The sequence below is a fragment of the Lepidochelys olivacea genome, assembly GCF_965140295.1.
Source record: "Lepidochelys olivacea isolate rLepOli2 genome assembly, chromosome: 2".
Classification (NCBI taxonomy): Eukaryota; Metazoa; Chordata; order Testudines; family Cheloniidae; genus Lepidochelys; species Lepidochelys olivacea.
In genome coordinates this window covers 76,006,424-76,025,930 of record NC_140412.1, presented here as the reverse complement: position 1 = coordinate 76,025,930, position 19,507 = coordinate 76,006,424, and the positions used below count along the sequence as shown (strand labels likewise).

Here is a 19,507-nt window from a genome sequence, read left to right as displayed (position 1 = left end):
TTTCAAGAAATGCAAAAACATAAAGAGATACAGCGCCTCACAACTGTGAAACAAGATCCCCAACATGCAAGTGATAAATATCGGATTAAAAGACCCAGCTGCATTGTGGCAGAAGGGTAGTAAAAGCTATGAACTGTGATATCTCATGATTCGTGCTATCACTGTAATGAGATTCCTGCTAGGACACTGCAAGATTTATGATTTTATCATATTTATGGATGCTAAGATGCAAGTCCTATGAGGTGCCTGGGAGGTACACAGGTCTGTTGAGAGAAATTTGCGGCCTCGATATATCATGTTCATGGGGGTCCTCCCCCTCCTATTTCATTTTATTTTCACAGACATTACAGACATTTTGGGGGAATGGGCCCTGATCTTGGGGCTTTAGTTCAATTGTTCCCCTTTCCTACCCCTTGTCAGCCCTGGAGGTGCAGAATCTCTTAGGTATGTTTCCCTGCAAGGGGATCCATATGAAACACGGAAACCAAGCATCCACTGACTTCAATAAAAGTAGGATCAGGATGGAAGTGGAGGCTGTGCTGTGTGAGCTTTTTAAATAAATTAGACAAATTTCAAAAAAAGAGAAAAAAAGAAATAATAAATTCCTATTAATTAGTTCTATAATCTCTTGACCTTACAACTCCTGTGTGGCACCACAACAACTCAAGCGGGCAGAGATTAAGGTCCAACTGGTCTGAAACATTTTTATTTGGCTCAACCTGACCAAAAAATGAAATATTTTGTTTTGGTTTTCCTGACAGAAAATTGAAAGATTTCAGAAAAAGTTAAGCTTCTCATGACAAATTTTGATTTTTGTGGAAACAGCACTGCCCCTTGAAAAAACAATGACTGAAAACTCCTGACCAGTGCTTTGGGAGAAGAAATCTATGTGAAGATTCGTCAAGAACACTATATGCGGAATCTCTGTAAGGGAGAGTGCTGCATGTGTACCTGTTTTGGATACTTTGGGACTTATTCAGGCACCCAGATTTATTTTAACCAGTACCTTACTCATGCAAGAAGCTCCACTCACGCACTTACTAAAGTGTGTGTAGAAATAAAAACTTGAAACCCAACTCCCTTAGTGCAGCTACAAGAAAAATCAGACAAATTCAACAGCCACGATAATCAGTCCTGAAAAATATTATAGCCAACTTTCTGAAAAGGGTACAGAGAGAATTCAGAAGACTAACTCAATATAAAGCTCATAAGAGAAAATAGTTGCCTTTAAAAGCTCTCTGAAATACCAATCCAGCAAAAATTCACTCAGCCATGTCCCACAGAGAGGTTAAAGAAAGACACATGATCTCAGCATGAAAGAAATTCCAACAAATTATTTACCTTCTATTAAACAAAGAGACACATCTGCTACATTCACGCCATTAAGGGTCTACAATTTTTGTAAATCTACAGACAGCTATGTTAAGTGGCAAATATTTCAGTATGTTGTTTGAAGTGTTGTAGTCACATTGGTCCCAGGATATGAGAAAAGACAAGGTAGGTGAGATAGTATATTTTATTGAATCAACTTCTGTTGGCCAAAGACATAAGCTTTTGAGCTCTGTGTAGAGCTTCAGGTTCGAAGAAGAGCTCTGTGTAGCTCGACAGTTTGTCTCTTCCACCAACAGAAGTTGGTCCAATAAAAGATATTACCTCACCTACTTTGTCTGTCTCAATATTTCAATACACAGTTAAGTACAGAGTGAAAGCATGCAATAAGTTCTCTGATAAATACTTCCTTGTGTTTCTTAATTTTATAGGATTTTTGAAAAATAAATACTTCCATTTTAAATTGAATTGAATTAGCATTAATTTCTGTGAGCTCTTTCCAGTTAAAACTTGTGCATTAGACTTTCTCTAATCCTCTCTTTCAACATCCCTTCTCTGCCTGGCATTTGTGTGGGTTCCTCATCACTATGTCTGGCTGTGACTCAAAGGCCAGCCTGGATAGCGGTCTAATGCTTTAGTACTTTTCCCTTGTTTATTCCTAAATTCCTCTCTTTGTAGTAGATATATACTATTGATGCGCTTATCTGAATGGACAACAAATGTCCTCCCGGAGTAGCAATGTTATTACTCTTACTATAAAATAGCCAAGAGAAGATGTTTGTAGAGAGAAAAGCTGTTTCATTAACCAAATCAGGGCTCAAGTCTGCCACCTTCTGAGCACCACTGGCAGAGGGCATAACATTTCTGAAGACCCTTCATCTCCTCCCCTGGGTGAGGGGACTCAGGTCTCTGGCATGACAACACACCGAGGTCTACATTGTTTGCCGTAAAAAGTGGAAACAGGCTGTTTCATTAAATAGACTGTGTGTGTAAACTGAGTTTTTGCAAAAAACAAAATATTTTAGATGTATGGAAATATCTACTTTTTAGAAATTGTAAACAGTTCTTCCACATCAGAGTAATTTTTAATAAATGTTAAGAAAATCTTTCTCAAAAGTGTGCTATATTACTATTGTTCATTACAATGAAGTCCTCTCATTAATAAGAAAAGAAGAGAAATGCGGGAGAAAAAATAGTATATATGTATTTGTTTTGAATTAAAGTTTTTGTAGATTTCAAAATAACCAGAACTTTTAAGTCAAAAATCAACATGAAATTTTATTACATACAATGTGAACAATCCATATGTTGAATAATTGGAACATTCATATTCTGTAGACTTGCTAATAAATAAATAAACTATGCCCACAAAAATACACTTTGAGAGAAAATTGACAGCATAAATAAATGTCAACACCAGACATTTCAGAGTTTATTACAACCTTCATAACTTAAAAAACTAGAAGACTTAAGCATCTACTAAAAGTGGAAGACAGGACCACATAAAAGAAAAGCTAGAACACCAAAAAAAGCAGACGATGGAACAATTAAAATACACCCTTTCTATCCAGCAAAATACAGAGATACAGCCACATTTCCCACGTTGTATCATGTCAAATCATAACAGCATCACATAAAGTAAGCTAAATAAAAAAAATAGTTTTAACTCTTCCTCAAAGAAAAGCTGGTATTATAATGTGATTATCCATTTAATAAACTTTTTATTTTTCTGTGCAGGTTTTAAATGAAGAACACAAATCATTGTTGAAACATTCTTTCTAAATTTTCATGCTTAAAATGCATAGTTCAGCATTTTTGCAGTTGAGGATTGTAGTAGCACAAATAGGTATCCTCACGCTTTCCCACTTATTTTTCAGCACACAGGAATTCTTAAGTGTGCAGTATATTGCATACACAACTGCACGCTCACTAAAATTTGTAAGGCATGCTCTTCATCACTTGTCCAGTTTTGCTCACCAAGTGAGACATGCTTACGGTTTTTAGGTGTGCATATCAAGGTTTTAAAAATTGACCCCCTAGTTTTCTAAAGAGCTAAAGCTTTGCGTCCACATTTGAAATACCACCTCAACTAGCAAAACATATTGCTATTCCAGACACAGCCTCCTGCTGTCATTCCACTGTTGGCATGGGACAGTCTTCAACAAGACTTAGAAAACCTCATTCGATATTCCACTCTGGAGGAGCCAACACTTACTGTGAATTCTGCTCTTCAACTTAAATACCAGTGTCTGTGGCAGGCCAATTCTATCATTGCAGATACAGCATCCCTCAGGCGAGGTCCAACCTTTCTCTCACAGTGCACCCAGGGATTAGCTTGACTTCCCCTAAATTCTCTCCACTGCACAGTAAGAGCTAATCTTTCCTGTATGAAGCAGGAGATGGTGTTGCTATGACAACTGAGCACATTCTAGCACTGGGACTACTGAGATGAGCCGAAAAGACGACAGTGAAACATGCACTCAGCCTTCCTCCAGGGCTACGGGATTCTTCCTCTAGGATTTAATTCCCCAACAAGTTTACTGACAGGCTGGGATGTTGATTATCTATGTGCTTTGCTACAGGGAGATTACTAGTTAAGAATATGGTTGGAAGATCACGGTGTTATTTAATGAAGCTGCCATTCCTAGTTATGTTAAATTGCTGATTTTAAATGCAACATAGCTGTCTTTAAACCACTAAATGTTCATAAATGGTAGCCTATGCTTAGTCTGCACTAATATCTCACTGTAAAAAAGAAAAATGAAGTCACAAGCCAAGTCCTTCAACTTTTGTTTTCCTATTTATTATCCATATACTATTTCTTTTAAGATTAGACACTCACTCTCTCTTACACGCACATGCACACCGCAGCACAGCATCAGTGTTTGAAGCACTAAGGTTTCCAGAGGTGGGGGAGGGGATGCTGACAAAAGCAAATCCCAGCAGCCACATTTCTCATATAAATCAGAGAACAACCACAATAAGCTTAGGGAGCCCTGTTCATCAAGGAAAAAGGAAATTGAGTAATCTGTATTGAAAATATCAGATATTTACTGCTGCAGAATGTCTGACTACATTTTAAACACTTTTTCCTCAATGAAAAGACAAAGAAGATTTCAGAATCTGTATATTTTTATTTGCACGTTTTTAAACATTCAATCTTAAATTAAAATAGAAACTTGGCATGAAAATTTAATTGCCTTTATAAAAAAAACCTTAACATTTTATTATTGCATACCCCCCGGGGATCTGAGCATGATCATGTCTTCTTCTGTCATCTCAGCCACGGTCATATGCCAAGGAGCCTTCACCTCCAAGAGTCAGCAACTCAGGATATTATACCTCAATGAATGGAATTTTCACTCATCCATTTATATGGAACTGATTTCACTACTCCTTGAGTTTCCATTATCACCCTCATGTCTCATTCCCCTTGGCTATGTGCACTACTATATACATGTTGCAGCAGCTATGGTATGGCACACCGCCTCAAAGTTTGCACTGACTCTCTGTAACTAAGTATTTAGGAAGCTGCAGAGGAATTTAATTTACACCACCATAAGCCACCTCACCCTCATTGGAAACTGAGGGGGCAAAATCACCTCAGAGAAGAAGTCATCCAGAGGTGCAGGAATCCAGAGGTTAGATTTGATGCCGGTCTCCTATTGGGCTGGCAGCCAAGTAAGTGGCTGTATAACAACCTTCCCCATATGCCAAGTTATATATGACTTGTAATGTACCTTGTATCTACCTAAACAACCTGTCATCCCAATACTGCACTGAATGTATTTCCACTGAGAAACTCACAAAGCAGAAATGATGTACAGTATATTTTCTCAAGGCCGCATAATACGTACTTGTTGGCTCGTTGTAGCCTTAACACAGCATCTCTAGAATTATACAACCCATTTAGATTTGCCTTAATTTGAGTCTTGGCACGCCTCCGCAACACACATGTACACAACATTAAAAAAATACCAAACCAAACCGAACAAAAAAATCTATTGGCCTTGACTCTATTCCCACAGCTTGCTATGAAGACATATTAGTGTAATTCACTAAACAGTTATAGCACCTGTATTCATTATCATCTAATTAGTGTGAGGTTTCCTCCTTTTTGCATTTTCCTGCTCACATTCTATAAAATTGGAGAAAGGCTAAGTCAGGTAAACAACATACGGTTTTGCTTTTAAAACCAACCAACCAGAATTCTTGAACACTGAAGAATCTCTCGGTTAAATAATTTTCAACTCAAGAGGTAATATTTTACACCCCGTATTCCACTGGGAAACTCTGATATTGTAGGCATGCAAATTGGTTTTGGGGGAAAAAGGCATATAAGCAGATGTTGGATGATGTTACAGATTTCTCCTGTCATATCTTTCTTACAGACTGTGCATACACGGCATTATGGATTGTGAACTGGACTTCCACTTGATAATGAAGAATGGTATTAGAGGACACTATTGCTGGAGATGCCATATTTTACATCTGTTTCAAAGATTAGTCCTGACTACTTTTAGTCATTAAATATCCTGTGGCTTTTTTTGTTTTCTCCAGCACCCTCGCCAAACACCAGTTAGTTAATAACATGGGTATGAGTCTTCCACTGCATTGGTTATTCCAACATAGAGCTGGAAACTTCCTGACTTTGTTCTCAATAGTTCTGCCTGATCATTCTATCAGGAAAAATGCCCCCACCCTCAACTCCTCTCAGTGGAACCAGGAGTTTCAGCTTCCATAGCTCAGAAAGCTACTGAGATATTCAGGGTGCCAGAATCACCACCACTGCATACTAGAACCCAAAGCCCCATGGGAATTTGCCTGAGCAAGGAATGAGCAGAATGTGGTTGTACCCCAGGGGCAGTGCAGAGAAGCACGAGTCTTTCCCATTCTGCCTTTGCTCCTTATGCCACCTCCCCTGTGCCTTCGCAGTTGGATTACCAGGCATGCAGGGCAGAATCCAAACTTTGTCCATTTTCTACACATCTATTTTGTGGGGTACCAAAAGCACAACATCTGCTTTTCATGTGCACACAGACCTAGCAGGGAGACCATGAAGGGGCTTGTTGGGGATGTCTCCTCTTATGTCTGTTGACAACTACACAGCCTGGACTATAATCCAGCCATAAATAAGGACCTCAGGATTTGGCCCATTATGAAGAACAAATAAAAAAACAAAAAATATTATGCTTCAGAGGGGTAGCCGTGTTAGTCTGGATCTGTAAAAGCGGCAAAGAGTCCTGTGGCACCTTATAGACTAACAGACGTATTGGAGCATGAGCTTTCGTGGGTGAATAATTTGCATCTAACGAAGTGAGTATTCACCCACGAAAGCTCATGCTCCAATATGTCTGATAGTCTATAAGGTGCCACAGGACTCTTTGCCGCTTTAAAAAAATATTATGTGGGTCAAACATAGACAAGTTAATTTGGGCACAGGGACCTTCGCTCTTGTATTCCCTGACATTTTTTATTTTTAACTGTGAAACCTTAACACTGAATTATCATTTCTTGCATATCATATCTCTATGTACGTGTACCATCCTTTGAGATCTTTATATGAAAGGCACCATGTGTTGCAAGTGTATATCTTTTTGTCTGAACTATTCATTGACCCTGCAAAGTGTTCAGTGCTGAACAAAAAGCTTAAGCACACACAAGCTTTGCTGAACTGGGGCTACAGTGCCCAACCTTTGCAGAGTCAAACCCTTGCTCCAGATTTTTAACACCGCTCATTCTATTCATACTCCTTGCTAATTCAGGATCTGATTCTGTCAGGTAATGAGTTAATACAGACAATAAATTTAAACAAGTGAATGGAAATCTCTGGTTTTGCACTGAAATGCGAGAACCACAAATCTGCACTTTAACATACAAAGCACCACCTTATTTTACCTTTGGAAATGTGTAATTTTGTTTAACTTTTTTCATCCTGCAATTTCATCCTCTGTCATTTAACCAATTAGGATCTGATTCTGATTTCACTTACACTGGTTTTCTCTACTTGTAATTCCACTGACTTCAGTGGAGTTAGTCCAGATTTATACCAGACTAAGAGATAGCAGAATCAGGCCTTCATGGTTTCTGAATCAGAAGAGATGGGTCATCCCTTATGAAAAGAAAAAAATATATGATTTTTTTTTAAAAAGGAAGAAAGTACTACAATTTCATTCTAGCCAAGATATTTTTATACATGAAAACTACAAAGGTTTTTACCCATAAAATATTATTATTATTATTATTAGTTTGTCTTCCCACGTAAGTAGTTTGCATTTTGGATTTGTACTGGTAAATGCAAAGGCATAAATAGGTACTCACAGAATAAATAAACAATCAAAGTAAGACACAAGCTTTTCAACATTAAACAAAATCATTTCTACATGAAAATCATCAGTGCAAGACCAGGTTAAAAATTAAGATATAATAGGATGTTATATTTCCCAGATCTGGAAGATTGGCTTGTCTGCTTGGATGGGGTTGAGAGGCAAAGCAATGGTAAAACTGCTCTTGTTAATGTGTATTATTTACACATCTTCAAAAAATTGAATTTCATCCCTGTTTAAAGCATGTCATTACATCAGGCTACCTTGTGTCAGTGCAATCTCTGATGAACAAGACTGACAATAAAAATTATACTGTATACTCATCTGATAGACATACTTATTCTAAAAGGAAGTGCAGAAAATAATAGCAACACCACATTAAAAAAAAAATTACTGCCTTAGTCTCCAGGCTCAGCTTGAAAGTTTCCAACTCAAGTGCTTGAAGGTAGACACCTTAGCTTGTATTAGGCATCTAAATCAAAGTTGTTTCATTTTCAGAGATGCTGAGCACCCACAACTTCCTTTGAAGACAATGGAATATGTTAGGGGTGACCATCTTTCAGAAATCAGGCCATTTAAGTATCCAATTTGGAAAATTTGAGGCTTAGCAGTTAAATAAAATTAGTTATCTTATTTATACACAAATAGTGTTCGGAATTTTTTGCAAAGAAACAAATTCATGTTAGGATACTTAAAAAAGGTAAAATAAAGAAATTTTTCCTAGTATGATTGTGTTTCTCTTGCTAAAGATTTTAAGCTATCCAAACTCCAGAATAATAGAGTTGGTTTCCAAAAGTATTTTTTCCGGGTTCACTTCTGATAACAACTACAGTATGTTATGCTGTTAAGAAATATTTCATTTCAGATTCTGTAACTTACAAGGTCAGTTACAGTTAACTATTAAAACAACTCATTGATTTCTGTTTCAGTTTACTCATATGCATTGTGTTTGTAGAACACAAGTCTTTGTCTATAATATATCTAAATAGTGACAGGCCTAACTAGATAGGTTAAAAGGCAATTGAGAGAACAAGATGGCCATCTTATTCATGGATCTCTTCTCCTCTGTAAAATATCCCCCATGCCTCCTCCCATACTCCAAATTGTCCCCTCTTGCCCTCTAGTTGAGAAGATCTAAGGCAATAGATAGCTTTTGAAAAAAATATTTAGATTAATGGTATTTTTGCCATAATTTTAATAACTAAGTTTGCCAGCAGAGGCTGGTGGATATAAAAAAAAGTCTTCTTCAGAGAAACCAATAGTCTTTCAAAATGGCTGCCATCTCCCATTGTACTCAATGAGATTAAGGCTATACTGACCTTTCGTTAAAAGTATCCTCTTCCAAAATGCCCGCTGCTTCCCACTGACAGTGAAGCCAGCAGCCATTTTGTTAAGCACAGTCTGTGGTCTCAATCCTATTGAATGCAATGGGAAGTGGCAGCCATTTTAAAAGAGGGCAGTTAGTTGTATGTGAAATTCTCTGTGGAAGAATATTATTTGTCACTCTCTGCTAAAGAAACTTTCATTTATGCACAGTATTTGGGAAAGTTACTATAAATCTTTTTTAAAGTTTTCAAATAGCCTATGCAAGAAATTTCAAGTGAGTTTTAATAAATGAAGTTTGGAATGTCTGTTATTCTGTCATTAAGATCATTCTGGAGAAACAGATACCAGCGTAAAATTTCTTAAAAGACCCATTTTTAATTATTTTAACTCAAGCTAATTAACCTACCGGTAAATTATCAGAACATATGTTCTGTACTCCATCAAGAAATGCTATAATTTTGGGGCGAATACACTATATTCTTCATACATAGGGCAGAGATTCAACCACCTCATTAAGTGCAAAACTCAGCTTTACCAGTGGAACCACAAGCAGTGCTTCCATAATAAATCTGTCAAATATGGCATTATTGTGTCACAACTGGGTGTTCTGGGGAACATGCCTGAGGCAAGAGTTGTAGAATGTGGGGGTTTTGAACCAAGCAAGTATTTTCATGGGTATGATCAGTGATTAATGTTTAATAACCATTACTATTAATTACTTGTATTATGGTAGTGCCTTGAGGTCTTAACCAAGATTAGTGCCCCATTGCAGTAGGTATTGTACAAACACAGTGAGACAGTCTCTACTTCCAAAGACTTTACAATCTAACCACAGAAGACAGAAAGAGGGTGGGAGAAGGGAAGTGTTATTAACCGCACTTTACTAAGGGAGAAGTGGAGTTCAAAGCTTAAATGACTTGCCCAAGGTCCCGTAGAAAGTTTGTAGCGCAAGTGGGAACTGAACGGAGATCTCCCAAGTCTAACTCCAATACCTTACCCCAAAAGCGAAACAATTCTTGTTCCCACGTACACATAGGTACAGAGCCAGATTAGGTTCTCAGTTACGCTGTGTAAATCTAGAGACCTCCCCGGAAGTTTCTCCACTATGTCCTGAAAGCAGACTCTGGCCCAGAGACTAATGCATTGGCTAGTTTGTGTCAGAAGCTCTACCCTCTGTTGAACAGAATACAACTTCTCAAATGTTTTCTAACTATCTCAACCACTATTGCCTGCCATGCAAAGAATACATACAGTAAACCTAAATTTTTGTCTACACACTAAAAGAAACTAGATAGGTTAGATTAAGTAGATAAGAGACTTATTTTGGAAATGAAAGGTGTAACGTCTAGTTCCCCATGACACATGTATGTGACCGTGTGTATATGCAGGCCCATGTAGCAATGCATTGTTACAAGACATGGTAATCAGCTAAATCTCATACATGGGAGGAAAGAATGCTCAATCTTCTGCTCCCAGTGAAAACCTTCCATCATTTCAGCTCACGAGTATCTGTCCATCATCACTAGTGTTAGGGTTTTTAGGGCTTTCATAGCCCAGTCAGTAATGTGTGAAATACTCTAAAATATTAAAGCAGCTTAAGTGAAAACATTTTCTATAGAAATGTGTCATACATTGAGGACAATTTAAAATAAAATTATTTTACTTATAGACTAGACAGCAAATATTACCAATTAGAGCAAGTATTGACTACATTCACATGATCTGATCCGAAGCCCACTTAAGTCAATGTAAATCTATGGATTGACTTCAGTGGGTTTTGGATCAAGTCCATAATACAGAACTGCTGCTAGAACTGATAACATCTGACCTACCACTATAAACATAAAAGAAATCTTTGTAATTGCATGGTATATATGGAAGATATAGTGTTTCCAGAATAACTTGATTCACCTCATTGCTTATTGAGGGCCTGGTCCAATGCCCATTGAAGCCAATGGAAGACTTTAATGGGCTTTGTGTCAGGGCCTGAGTGCTTCAAAAGGTACCAGCCTCCCACTGTAGGCATCTGTGATAAGAGATGTTTAGGTTGAGATTTTTAATCTTGATTTGGAAATTTAGCCACACACCACAATGTGCCTGATCAAAACCTCATTAGCAAGTGACAAAACTGTGGTTAACTTCATTGGTGCCAAACTGGGATTTCATTGAGAAACAAATATTTGGAACAAGGGCTTGGAATCCCAGTCATTAGAAAAGGCTCGTGTGGGTCTTGCATGATCTAACTATGTATTTCCTACTTGTAATTTTGGTGGCACAATGAACTTCAAAATTTAAAAAAGGCAAAATTAATGTTGCTATATCAGACACAGTTTAGATTAAGGTAGAGTTACAGGCCAAATTCAAAATGAGTATGATGAAATAATTTTTTCGATATAAATATTAATCTCATGTTTAAAACTGGAATGTTCACAAACCCTTTCCATTGTTTAATTCCCCAAACCAAAACCCCTCCGAGGGCAGGCAATGATACAGCTCTAATTCCTAGGGGAAATGTCTGATGGGGTAGATCTACGCTGCAATTAGACATCTACAGAACCCACCTTGCAGGGTCCTAGAGCCCGGGCCACAGCCTGAGCCCTAAAGTCTACACTAGCATTAAACAACTCCTTCGCCCAGGTCAGCTGCAGCATCAAAGAAACATTAAGCAGCATTCTGAAGCACCATAGTGAGTATCTAGGGGAGGCAGGTGAGTGTTACTACAGGGCATACATTACTTCGCTAAAAACATACTTTTTTCTTTCAGAAAGTTCTATCACAGGAAGCCAAGCTCTAAAAATAATTGTCTTGCTCTTTGATGAAAACAGAGGAGAGGAACAGAGACCAAGGCTTGGCATACAAAAGGAGAAGCAGAGAGACACAGAGAGTGGGAGAAATAGGAAGATAGAATGAAGAATGAGCGAGAGGAAGGAGAGAACATTTGGACAGGGAAAGGGAGCCTGGAACTTTAAATATTCTATGGACCCAGAGTTAAAAATTATATGTGTATTTGTATTACAGTAGCACCTCGACATCCCAATTTAGATCAGGGCCCACTGTGCCAGGCACTGTACATACGCATACTAACAAAGTCCCTGCCCTGAAGTGTTTACTGGATATGCCCATACTGCAATTAGGAGGTGTGATTGCAGCACATGCAGACATACTAACCTAGCTTTGATACAGCTGAATTAAAGCTATCTTGATGAACAACAGCAGTGAAGTCGTGGCAGCACAGGCTAGCCCTGCCTGCCTGGGACCCTAGGTATGTACTCAAGCAGCTGCTGCCCATGCTTAGGGTTGCCCGGTGTCTGGTTTTCAACTGGAACACCCCGTCGAACTGGGACCCTGGTGGCTCCGGTCAGCACTGCTGACCGGGCCATTAAAAGTCCAGTCAGCGGCACAATGAGGTCCCACGGATAAGGAGGTGTCATAAATATAAAGGGAAGGGTAAACCCCTTTGAAATCCCTCCTGGCCAGGGGAAAGCTCCTCTCACCTGTAAAGGGTTAAGAAGCTAAAGGTAACCTCGCTGGCACCTGACCAAAATGACCAATGAGGAGACAAGATACTTTCAAAAGCTGGGAGGAGGGAGAGGAACAAAGGTCTGTCTGTAGTCGTCTTGGCCGGGGACAGAACAGGAATGGAGTCTTAGAACTTTTAGTAAGTAATCTAGCTAGGTATGTGTTAGATTATGATTTCTTTAAATGGCTGAGAAAAGAATTGTGCTGAATAGAATAACTATTTCTGTCTGTGTATCTTTTTTGTAACTTAAGGTTTTGCCTAGAGGGGTTCTCTATGTTTTTGAATCTAATTACCCTGTAAGATATATACCATCCTGATTTTACAGGGGGAATTTCTTTATTTCTATTTACTTCTATTTTTTTATTAAAAGTCTTCTTGTAAAACACTGAATGCTTTTTCATTGTTCTCAGATCCAAGGGTTTGGGTTTGTGGTCACCTATGCAAATTGGTGAGGCTTTTTATCCAACATTTCCCAGGAAAGGGGGGGTGCAAGTGTTGGGAGGATTGTTCATTGTTCTTAAGATCCAAGGGTCTGGGTCTGTAGTCACCTAGACAAATTGGTGAGGCTTTTTACCAAACCTTGTCCAGGAAGTGGGGTGCAAGGTTTTGGGAAGTATTTTGGGGGGAAGGACGCGTCCAAACAGCTCTTCCCCAGTAACCAGTATTAGTTTGGTGGTGGTAGCGGCCATTCCAAGGATAACGGGGGTAATATTTTGTACCTTGGGGAAGTTTTGACCTAAGCTGGTAAAGATAAGCTTAGGAGGTTTTTCATGCAGGTCCCCACATCTGTACCCTAGAGTTCAGAGTGGGGGAGGAACCTTGACAGGAGGGCTCCTTGCCTGCCCTAGCTTTGCGTGGCTCCCAGAAGCGGCTGCTAGGTCCCTGTGGCCCCCAGGTGCATAGGCAGCCACGGAGGCTTTGCGCACTGCCCGTGCCCCGAGTACCAGCTAAGGAGCTCCCATTGGCCAGGGGACAGCACCTGCAGACACGAGGGCAGCGCGCAAAGCCTCAGTGGTCGTCCATGCGCCTAGGGGCCGCAGGGGCCTGGCAGCTGCTTCTTGAGAGCTGCAGTAAAGGACCCCGCACCGTGAACACAGTCCTGCACCCAAAGTCCCTCCCAGATCTCCCTTTGATCTAGGGAGATCATAGCTAGCTTGGGTGTGGGAGCACTGGACACGCATGGGACAGAAATCATGCGTGGCCAATGTTATATTTCTGGACCCAACAGAGAAGGAGGTAAACACAGAGTTAGCTGATGGAAACACAGCTGTGCTCTCTTTATTCTTGCTACAAAACAGACTACAGGAAGGAAGGCTTTGCACTGGGCAGGAGAGAGTACTCAAACATTTAAAGGGACGGGATACCACAACAGGTACTGCAATCACACCTCCCAATTGCAGAGTGGGAATGTCCACAGTCTAATAGGCAAGACAGACAAATAGTGGGATAAAGGAAATATTACTATTCCCACCATACAGATGGGAATTTGAGATTAAAAAAGAAAGATTGAATTACTTGTCCAACGTCACACTAAGGACATTTGTGACAGAGCCATGAACTGGACCTGAATTCAAGTCCTGTGCCTTAACCACAAAACCATCTTCCTCTGTTGTTGAAACAGACCCTGAACAATAGGGCTCTCTTTCTATCCTTTGTGCACCTTCTGCACCCCATTCAAAAAAAAAGTTAATTTTCCAGGCATAAATTTGGAATCCTTTGTCTTCAGGAACAACACATTTGACTGTATGTGCAGTGAGTTGATGTATCCATTAAAATTAACTTTAAAAAGATCAAGAAAATGAGGACTAATTGTCAGTAGTAAACATAATGTCAAAAACTGCTAAGAGTGGGTGTATCAAGCACTTTTATTCAAATCTATCAGATACTTCTCAGTGAAGAATCCTGCTGTTCCCTGTGTAGATGAGGCCACTGGGGGAAATAAGACAAAAATATGGGTAGCAGTTAGCCATTACGATGGTGCATAATGATAATTAGCATACCATATTCGCAAGTTCAAACAACATGCTGAAGATACAGCATGTAACTCTGTTACACCTTTTTATCTGAATCATTACAGGCTGCCTCTTAGCTACTGTATCAGGGTGGGTGAACCTAGTAAACATTGCTATTTCGATGAGAGATTTTATTGTTTTGTATTGTGCAGTACATGCCACATAGAACACACATACCTTGCAACACTGTGGTGGTGCTTAGATAACTAAATACATCTCTGCTGTTACCTAACCTGAGTGTTCTAGGAACAGTATTTCCTATAGCAAGTACAGGGAAGAACAGGGAACAGGTTGAGGTAACCATATTTATCTATCCTAGGTGAAGTTAGGAAAATTTTCATTATCTGCACTCTGTGTAATGATTTTTAAAGTATATACACAAGTTGTGTATAAACAGCTTATATGTGAATTTAATACTCAGCTGCAGATTTTAGCTAACTTTTCAGTTTAGTCTGACTACAGGCAAAATAAATGTAAGCATAAAAGAGTAGGGAGATGTATAACAGCAGCTTTACATTCCTATGTTCATTCAACTCAAGATGTTGATTTCAATAATGTATCAATTTTCCATGCTTACACTTTTTTTGATTTGTTGACTTTTTTTAATATGCATCCATTCCTATGGCTTCTGAATGCATGAAAATTTAAACATCTCAAGTCTTCATCTAAACCCACTGCAAGCAGGGCACTCATCCTACCATACCAACAATGCAATAATAGTCCATTGTCAAGCAGACACTTCAACAAAGCATGTCTTGCACATGCCCTGACGGTCTGCAAGTTCTGGCGGAATGCCAGCGGGAGCAAATTTCAGAGCCTTCCATTGAAAACATACTGCACCTCTAGTCTCCAAGCAGGCACATCTAAGAACTGTCAGCAAACATATGTCAGCTGATTTCAGCTATTCGGATGGATCTTATCTGAAACTCCATAGTATGAAAATATATGGCTAATAATATAATGACTACTGACGCAAAGGATCCTCATGACAACATATTTATGTAAGATATTGCTCTCTGGGATAGCCTCATAAGAGATTCAGTATCTCTCATCTTCCTGAGCTTCCCAGCAGGACAGTAGTCAGATAATGTTACCTCAACACCTTGCAGTATCCCACAAACAATATGATGCAGCATAGAGTCTCTAGAATAGCAGACAACACTTCTGAGCGTCTCACTAGGCTGTCATGGTGAGTATAAGTTTTAAATACAGGGATGTTAATATGCTCAATACTGAGGCTACAGTACATTACATATATACATTCTCTCCACTCATCTACAAATGTATATTGCTCAGTATCACAGAGAATCCCTTTCAAAGCCTCATTTCGCCCAACTTGACACACACAAACCAGAGGTTTGTCTATAAATCACAAGGATTGGAGGGTATTCTATTTATAGATACTTTAGCCTTAAGTAAAGTACAGTACATTGATTCAGTTAATAAAACCAGCACCAAAGCTGCCTTTCTCCAGTATTTTATCAATATTCAGTTCACTGAGTCTATGAGATTTATTAATGTTCTCATCATGAACATAAATGCCTAAATAGTTTAGGGTAGCATGATTTCTGGTCTTATACTTAAAATGATAAGAAATATAGAAAGTGAGTTGCAAAGGCATAGCAACTATCCCAAAATAGGAACCCAAATTCCAAACAGATTCATCTCTGATCTGCAAGTAGTTTGACAAATTGGTTTTGTCTAACCAGACTGAGATTTATTGATTGATTGATTGATTGATTGGAGGAGGGGAGAGAGGCGGGGGGGCGGGGTTGTTTGGACAGTGCTTGGGGCCATAGAGATTTAAGCCTTTCGGCTCGCAGCTTTCTCCAAACTGACCCCATTTATGAACCCAGCATTTTCTGGGGAATTTAACCTTAAAAAAAAAAAAGGAGTTTGGCTCTTGTCATTCCAAAGATATGTTTCCAAATGTTAACCTTTGTTACTATGCTGGATGTATGAGCTGGCACAAGGCTGGGGTTGGAGACTTACAATGACCACCTTTCCTCGCATTGGCTCTTGGTGCCTTTCCAGCTGAGGTTCCTGGAAAAGGGTGGGAGTAGGTAGAGCCAATTAGCTGTTTCTTGACTTCTCATCCTTTTCCCAAGAAGTAGGTAAGGCAGGGAGAAATACACTCTATTGCTCAACTGTCCCACACCCTGCCTGGAAGAAAAAGAGTAATAAACTGGGCTTCCCTAGTCTCATTCCCCCAAACCATAACTGAAGAAGGGAAAAGAAGAGACTCTACTGCCAAAAATCCCTGTGGAGATTTCTCTTTGGAGCCTGCACCATGGTTTCCAATCCCACAGGAGCATTGTGAGGATATATTGATATATCTGTGAGGTGCTCAGATACTATGGAGATGGATGGATGGATGTAGGGAGTGAACCACTGAAAAGGAAAATCACAAGTTGAAGGGAAAAGGTAACAAGCTGTTCAACATCTGAGGGGAAAAAATCATGCTGGTTCCACCCCTGCTTGTGTACAGTTCCTTTTAAAACACTGTTTTGGAGTTAAAATATAATGTTTCCATTAGTTTTGCCACATTGAGACTCTGTAAGAGATACTTCATTAGCCTCACACAGCTTACCTCTGGTGTTACTTAAATATAAAAAACGTAACAGCTCATACCGATAATATATCTTGCACATTACTCCACCAGTCACTTTTAGAATTTATTCATGCTCAGTAACAGAATGCTCAGAAAGTTAGTCAATTCCATTATGTTGCTTTTCACCCTACACCCAAGCACAGACCACCTGAGGGCTATACACTGGTTTTACCAGTATAAATACTGGCAGACATCCCACGTGGCAGAAGATCAGCTGGGGGGTATGAGAGGGAGGTTGTTAGTAGTGAAAAAATGACACTCTCATTTTCCAAGGGCCCCAGCAGCGGGCCAGCACAGAAAGTGGGTGGGGTGCTGTCTAAGGATGGTATATCACAGGGATAAGTCCATTATCACAACTTGAATAGAATTGACTGAGGCAGAGCGGCTAGAGGATGCACTAATTTAGTATTTCCCCTAGGCAGCTTCCATGGCAAGACTCCTATGGAGCCCTGACTGCAACTTAAAAGTTACCTTTCCCTAGCAGAAAGCCTGAGGGAGTGCAAGCAGTGACTCTGGTGAAGGGAGATATAATCACACCTCACAGCACCAGCTTGAATGAATCTAGACATTTGCACAAAGGACTAACTGGCTGCTGCACATTTCAGAGATGGGAATGAGAAGGTCACTAAAAAAACTGATTCTGTGGGTCGTTCTGAGAGGAGGAAAAGACAATGCCAGCTCCATGTGATAATTTCTGTCTAAGAGGAAAAAACTGAACATTTCCAGAAAGGACAATCAGTTTGATGTACCTCAGGCATCATTAATGTACACTCTGACCATTTACACAAGATTTTACCAAATTATTTAATGAAAAGATTTACTGGAAGTTGTTCCAGTGCCATGCTAATGATGCTACCTGTGTGATGCACAGAGCTCTGCGCCTGAGAGAGGAAAAACACTACAACCTATATTGTAGTGGGAATACAGGGGATGCTGTACAATATTAAGACTGACAGATGTGGCTTCCAGAATTTTAGTCATTTAGTCATAAATGCACAGAAAATGGATTGAGTTATAGTTAAAGCCCTAAGGTAAGTGGGGACGTGGGATACCAGGAGGAAACAAGAGCAGGAGAGCGTGAAAGGGGAGGGCTCCTGCCTCATACTAAGAAAGCAGGACAAACAACAAGTTATCTCAAGTGCCTGTACACAAATGCAAGAAGCCGGGGAAACTAGCAGGGAGAACTGGAAGTCCTGGCACAGTCAAGGAACTATGATGTGGTTGGAATAACAGAGACTTGGTGGGATAACTCACATGACTGGAGTACTGTCATGGGTGGATATAAACTGTTCAGGAAAGACAGGCAGGGCAGAGAAGGTGGGGGAGTTGCTTTGTATGTAAGAGAGCAGTATGACTGCTCAGAGCTCCGATATGAAACTGCAGAAAAACCTGAGAGTCTCTGGATTAAGTTTAGAAGTGTGAGCAACAAGGGTGATGTTGTGGTGGGAGTCTGCTATAGACCACCGGACCAGGGGGATGAGGCTTTCTTCCGGCAACTAATGGAAGTTACTAGATCGCAGGCCCTGGTTCTCATGGGAGACTTCAATCACCCTGATATCTGCTGGGAGAGCAATACAGCAGTGCACAGACAATCCAGGAAGTTTTTGGAAAGTGTAGGGGACAATTTCCTGGTGTAAGTGCTGGAGGAAACAAGTAGAGGCAGAGCTCTTCTTGACCTGCTGCTCACAAACCGGGAAGAATTAGTAGGGGAAGCAAAAGTGGATGGGAACCTGGGAGGCAGTGACCATGAGATGGTCGAGTTCAGGATCCTGACACAAGGAAGAAAGGAGAGCAGCAGAATACAGACCCTGGACTTCAGAAAAGCAGACTTTGACTCCCGCAGGGAACTGATGGGCAGGATCCCCTGGGAGAATAATGTGAGGGGGAAAGGAGTCCAGGAGAGCTGGCTGTATATTAAAGAATCCATATTGAGGTTACAGGGACAAACCATCCCGAAGTGTAGAAAGAATAGTAAATAGGGCAGGCGATCAGCTTGGCTTAACAGTGAAATCCTTGCTGATCTTAAACACAAAAAAGAAGCTTACAAGAAGTGGAAGATTGGACAAATGACCAGGGAAGAGTATAAAAATATTGCTTGGGCATGCAGGAGTGAAATCAGGAAGGCCAAATCACACCTGGAGTTACTCTTAACATCTCTTGCTAGCTGCAACAAGAAGGGTTTCTTCAGGTATGTTAGCAACAAGAAGAAAGTCAAGGAAAGTGTGAGCCCCTTACTGAATGAGGGAGGCAACCTAGTTACAGAGGATATGGGAAAAGCTAATGTACTCAATGCTTTTTTTGCCTCGTCTTCATGAACAAGGTCAGCTCCCAGACTGCTGCACTGGGCAGCACAGCATGGGGAGGAGACGACCAGCCCCCTGTG

General features: G+C 40.0%; 1 protein-coding gene across 4 annotated transcripts in view; it reads right to left on the bottom strand.

The window, feature by feature from the left end:
• NOL4 (nucleolar protein 4) overlaps positions 1-19,507 on the bottom strand; it is a 253,520-nt gene that overhangs the window by 126,722 nt on the left and 107,291 nt on the right. The window contains exon 1 of one of the 4 annotated variants that reach the window (XM_084620794.1): positions 3,545-3,718. The exons of the other annotated variants lie outside the window; for them this stretch is intronic. The gene's annotated coding sequence lies outside the window, so the exon portion shown is untranslated. Of the gene's footprint in view, positions 1-3,544; positions 3,719-19,507 lie in introns of those variants that run through there. 4 annotated transcript variants of the gene reach the window in all.